At 40.3% G+C, this 6,045-nt stretch overlaps 1 protein-coding gene across 1 annotated transcript in view; it reads left to right on the top strand.

Moving 5' to 3' along the window:
* CPA6 (carboxypeptidase A6) overlaps positions 1 to 6,045 on the top strand; it is a 317,040-nt gene that overhangs the window by 148,115 nt on the left and 162,880 nt on the right. The gene's annotated exons all lie outside the window — the stretch shown is intronic.

Genomic DNA, 6,045 nt, shown 5'->3' with positions numbered 1-6,045 from the left:
ACATCAATTGTCAATCACTCCTCTGATATGGAATAATTCTATTTATTATCTCAGAGATATTCTTTTTTGCTGGTTTCTTCTGGGCATTCTACTACTCCAGTCTAGCCCCAACTCCAGAATTAAGAGGATACTGATCCCCAACAGGCATTTTTCCCCTCAACCCCGTAGAAGTCCCCCTCCTGAGTATGTCTGTATTACTCGCATCAAGAGTGTCAATTACTTGGGCTCACCACAGCCTAATAGAAGGTAGTCAAAAGGAGATACTTCAAGCACTATCCATCACAATTACCTTAGGTATTTACCCTTCTACAAGCCTCAGAATATTTCGAGGCCCCCTTTACTATCTCTGATGGAATCTACGGCTCCACATTCTTTATAGCCACAGGCTTTCAAGGACTTCACATTTCGCTCTAGCAAACATAATACCCATTATCCTCCTAGTATTTGCTGCCTGCGAAGCCGCAGTGGCCCTTGCCTTACTAGTTTCAATCTCCAGTACATATGGCCTAGATTACACACAAAATCTAAATTTACTTCAATGCTAAAAATTATTATTACAACAATCATACTATTACCAATAACACGGTTCTCTAAAAATTCTATAATCTGTATCAACATGGTTACGCACAGCCTACTCATCAGCCTCATCAGCCTACTATTTTTTAACCAACTCAATGATAACTCATCCAACTTCTCATTAATCGTCTCTCCTGACCCACTGACATCACCCCTTCTAATCTTAACATTCCTGACTGCTACCTCTTATAATTCTAGCAAGCCAACATCACCTAATGAGTCACTTCCATGAAAAAAGCTCTATATTTCTATGCTGATCTCCCTACAGACTTTTTTAATCATAACATTTACAGCCACAGAACTAATTATATTCTATATCCTCTTTGAAGCCATGCTAGTTCCTACCCTAATTATCATTACCTGCTGAGGTAATCAAACAGAACACCTTAACACAGGCTCATACTTCTTATTTTACACACTAGTAGGATCCCTACCTCTACTCGTAGCACTTGTTTATACTTAAAATACTTCAGGTTCACTAAACATAGCAGTAATAATACTTACTACCCAAGAGCTGTTAACCTCCTGATCCAACAATCTTCTATGACTGGCATGTATCATGGCTTTTATAGTAAAAATACCTCTATATGGACTTCACCTATGACTCCCCAAAGCCCACGTAGAAGCCCCTATTGGTGGCTCAGTAGTACTTGCAGCAGAACTCCTAAAGCTAGGCAGTTACAGAATAATGCAACTTACTCTCATCCTCAACCCCCTAACAGAACATATAGCCTACCCTTTCCTCATGCTATCCCTATGAGGATTAATCATGACAAGCTCTATTTGTCTACAACAAACCAATTTAAAATCACTTATTGCCTACTCCTCCATAAGCCACATAGCACTTGTTATTATGGCTATTCTCATCCAGATCCCTTGGAGCTTTACAGGTGTGGTCACCCCTATAATTGCTTACGGACTCACTTCATCCCTACTATTCTGCCTAGCAAACTCAAACTATGAGTGAGCCCATAGATGAACCATATTACTTACCGAGGCCTTCAAACACTACTCCCACTAATAGCCTCATGATGACTTCTAGCAAATCAGACTAACCTTGCCTTACCCGCTACCATTAATCTAGTAGGAGAACTCTTTGTGACTATGGCCTCACTCTCCTCATCAAATATCATTATTATGCTTATAGGACTTAATATACTAATTACAGCCTTTTACTCCCTGTATATGCTAATCACAACGAAGGACACTTACATATCATATCAACATATCAAACCTTCTTTTACACAAGAAAAACACATTAATACTTATACATCTAGCACCTATCTTCCTACTATCCTTAGACCCTAAAATTATTTTGGGGTTTGCACACTGTAGCTGTAGTTTAAGCAAAACATTAGATTGTGGATCTAACAATAGAAGGCTGCAATTTCTTATCTACCAAGAAAGTATGCAAGAACTGCTAACTCATGCCCCCATGTCTAACAACATGGCTTTCTCAACTTTTAAAGGATGAGAGTCATCCATTGGTAATAAGAACCAAAAACACTGGTGCAACTCCAAATAAAAGTAACAAGCATGTATTCTTCCACTGCTACAACAGCCCTAGTCCCCTTAATCCTACCAATTACTGCTACCTTAACCAACACCTGCAAAAAGGTTCATACCCAAATTATGTAAAAATATCTATCACATGTGCCTTCATCATTAGCCTCATCCCTGCAACAATGTTTATATGCACAGACCAAGAAGTCATTATCTCAAACTGACATTGAATGATGATCCAGACCCTCAAACTCTAAGCTTCAAACTAGACTACTTCTCTACAATATTTATCCCAGTAGCACTATTTGTTACCTGATCTATTATAGAATTCTCAATATGATATATAAACTCAGACCCTAACATGAATCAGTTTTCCAAATGTTTACTTATTTTCCTTATCACAATATTCTGGTTACTACCAACAACCTCTTTCAGCTCTTTATCGGATGAGAAGGCGTAGGAATCATCCTGCTTGCTAATCAGCTGACGGTATGGCCGAGCAGATGCTAAAACAGCAGCCCTCCAAGCAGTCCTGTACAACCACATCGGAATGTTGGCTTTATCTTAGCTATGGCATGGTTCCTCCCGTCCTCTAACACATGAGAATTTCAACAAATGTGTATTCTAGATCCTACCCCCAACTCCCTTCCATTGATTAGCCTTCTCTTGGCAGCAGCAGGAAAGTCAGCTCAATTCAGCCTTCATCCCTGACTTCCATCACCATAGAAGATCCAACCCCATTCTCAGCCCTACTCCACTCCAGCACTATAGTCAGAGCAGTTTTCCTGCTCATCCACTTCTACCCTTTAATAGAAAATAATATATCAATCCAAACCCTTACATTATGTCTGGGGGCTGTTACTACCTTATTCCCAGCAATCTGTGCTCTAACACAAAACAATATTAAAAAAAATCATAACATTCTCCATCAAGTCAGCTAGGCCTTACAATAGTGACAATTGGCATTAATCAGCCACACCTAGCATTCCTTCACATCTGCACCCACGCCTTTTTTAAAGCTATATTATTTATATGTTCAGGGTCCATCATCCACAGCCTCAGTGATGAACAAGACATCCGAAGAATAGGAGGGCTATTCAAGTCTTGCCCCTCACTTCCTCCTCCCTTATTATCAGCACACTTGCACTTACAAGTATACCTTTCCTCACAGGCTTCTACTCTAAAGACTTCATCATTGAAACTGCAAACACATCATACACCAACGCCTGAGCCCTTTTTGTTTGTTTGTTTGATTTGTTTTTGTTTTGAGACTGAGTCTCGCACTGTCTCCTGGGTTAGAGTGCTGTGGTGCGATCTTGGCTTACTGCAACCTCTGACTCTCTGGTTCAAGCGATTCTCCTGCCTCAGCCTCCCAAGTAGCTGGGATTACAGGCACATGCCACCATGCCCAGATAATTTTTTTGTATTTTTAGTAAAGACGGGGTTTCACCATGTTGGCCAGGATAGTCTCTGTCTCCTGACCTCGTGATCCTCCTGCCTCAGCCTCCCAAAGTGCTGGAATTACAGGCATAAGCCACTGCGCCTGGCCATGAGCCATTTTTATTACCCTATTGCCACTTCCTTGACAGCTGTCTATAGTACCCGTATTATTTTCTTCGTGCACTAATAGGACAACCTCGCTTCATGATTCTAATTACTATTCACAAAAATAACCTCCTCCTAATTAACTCAAGCGCCTAATAATCGGTAGCATCTTTGCCGAATTCCTCATCACCAGCAGTACCATTCCTGTTTCATCCCCGCAAACAACCATGCCACTTCACCTGAAATTCACAGCCGTCTGTGTGACCATCTTAGGTTTCTCACTAGCAATGGAACTTAATTTTATAACTAATAATCTTAAACTAAAACACCCCCTACAGACATTCAACTTCTCCAACATACTAGGATTTTATTCAGCCACAATTCACCATACAATCCCCCACTTAGGCCTATTCACAAGCCAAAATCCAGCCTCGCTTCTACTAGACCCAATTTGACTAGAAAAATCTATACCAAAGACCATCACACAAACCCAAATTTCACCCTCCATTATGGTATCTACTCAGGCCTAATTAAACTCTACTTTGTCTCCTTTTTTATTCCATCCCTTCTAGCCCTACTCCTAATTATCTGTTACTCTGAGTAATTTCAATCACAACATAAATACTAACAAATAATGATCAACCAGCAACTACCACTAACCAACACCCATTGCTGCACAAGGCAGCTGCACCCACAGAATCTTCACGCAACTACCCAGGCCCCTCGCCCTCAAAAATCATCCAACTCTTTACACTATTTAAATCAATCGTGATCCCCACTTCATCGTGCTAAACTATTCACCAAACCAGCATCAACTCCATTAAAAACCCTAATAATAAAACCACTCAGATATCAATATGATCCTCATGTTTCAGGGTACTTCTCAGTAGCCATCACTGTAGTATACCAAAAACAACCATCATGCCATCCAAATAAATAAAGACTATCAACCCCACAAAATCCCATCAAAATTCAACACAATACCACAACATACAGCACCACTGATAATTAGCCCTAGCCCTCCATAAATAAGAGAAGGTTTTGAAGAGAAACCTGGAAACCCTATAACCAAAAGGACACTTAATAAAAATGCAGTATATGCCATTATTCCCACATGGACTATAACCGTGACTAATGACATGAAAAATCTTCATTGTATTTCAACTATAAGAACACTAATGACCAATCCCTGCAAAACACACCTGCTAATAAAAATTATTAATCACTCATTCATTGATCTTCCCACACCATCTAAAATTTCTACATGATGAAACTTCAGCTCACTTCTTGGTGCCTGCCTAACCCTCCAGATCATTACAGGGCTATTTATAGCCATGCATTACACATCGGACACCTCAACTGCCTTCTCTTCAGTCACTCACATCTGCCAAGATGTAAACTACGGCTGAATAGTCTGCTATTTTCATGCTAACGGCACTTCAATATTTTTCATCTGCCTCTTCTTACATGTTGGCCGAGACTTATACTATGGATTATTTGCATTTCTGGAAACCTGAAATATCACCATTATCCTCCTACTCACAACTATGGTGACAGCATTCATAGGCTATGTGCTCCCATGAGGCCACATATCATTCTGAGGCGCTACAATAATTACAAATCTATCAGCCATCCCATATATTGGAACTGACCTTGTGCGATGAATCCGAGGTGGGCTTTCAGTTGACAAAGCCACCCTTACACAATTTTACGCCTTCCATTGCATCTTACCCTTCATCATTACAGCTCTAGCAGCTGTTCACCTTTTATTTCTACATGAAACAGGATCTAATAACCCTGTTTCATCAGACCCTGACAAAATAACTTTCCACCCCACTACACAACCAAAGATATTTTAGGTTTAATTTTTCTCCTGCTCCTTCTAATAACTCTAGTACTATTTTCGCCTGACCACCTGAACAACCCAGATAACTACACTTTAGCCAACCCCCTCAACACCCCACCCCACATTAAACCAGACTGGCACTTTTTGTTTAACTATGCAATCTTATGATCCTTCCCTAATAAACTAGGAGACATACTGGCCCTTGTGTTCTCCATTCTTATTCTGGCAGTTATTCCTGTACTTCACATGTCCAAACAACAAAGCAAAATATTTTGACCATTGAGTAAAGGCCTATTCTGAATCTTGGTAGCTGACCTATTTACATTCACATGAGTTGGGGGACAGCCAGTCCAATACCCTTTTATCACCATCGGACAGAGAGCATCTATTGTGTACTTCTCTATCATCCTTACCCTTATGCCACTCTCTGGCCTAATTGAAAATAAACTGCTTAAATGAAGATGGTCTTGTAGTATAATTCAATACTCTGGTCTTGTAAACCAGAAATGGAGGATCCTTCCCCAGGACAACTCGGGGAAAAAGTATCCTGCTTCACCGTCAACACCCAAAGCTGA

Source organism: Pongo abelii, chromosome 7, assembly GCF_028885655.2.
Source record: "Pongo abelii isolate AG06213 chromosome 7, NHGRI_mPonAbe1-v2.0_pri, whole genome shotgun sequence".
Taxonomy (NCBI): Eukaryota; Metazoa; Chordata; class Mammalia; order Primates; family Hominidae; genus Pongo; species Pongo abelii.
This window is presented reverse-complemented; position numbering and strand designations above follow the sequence as displayed.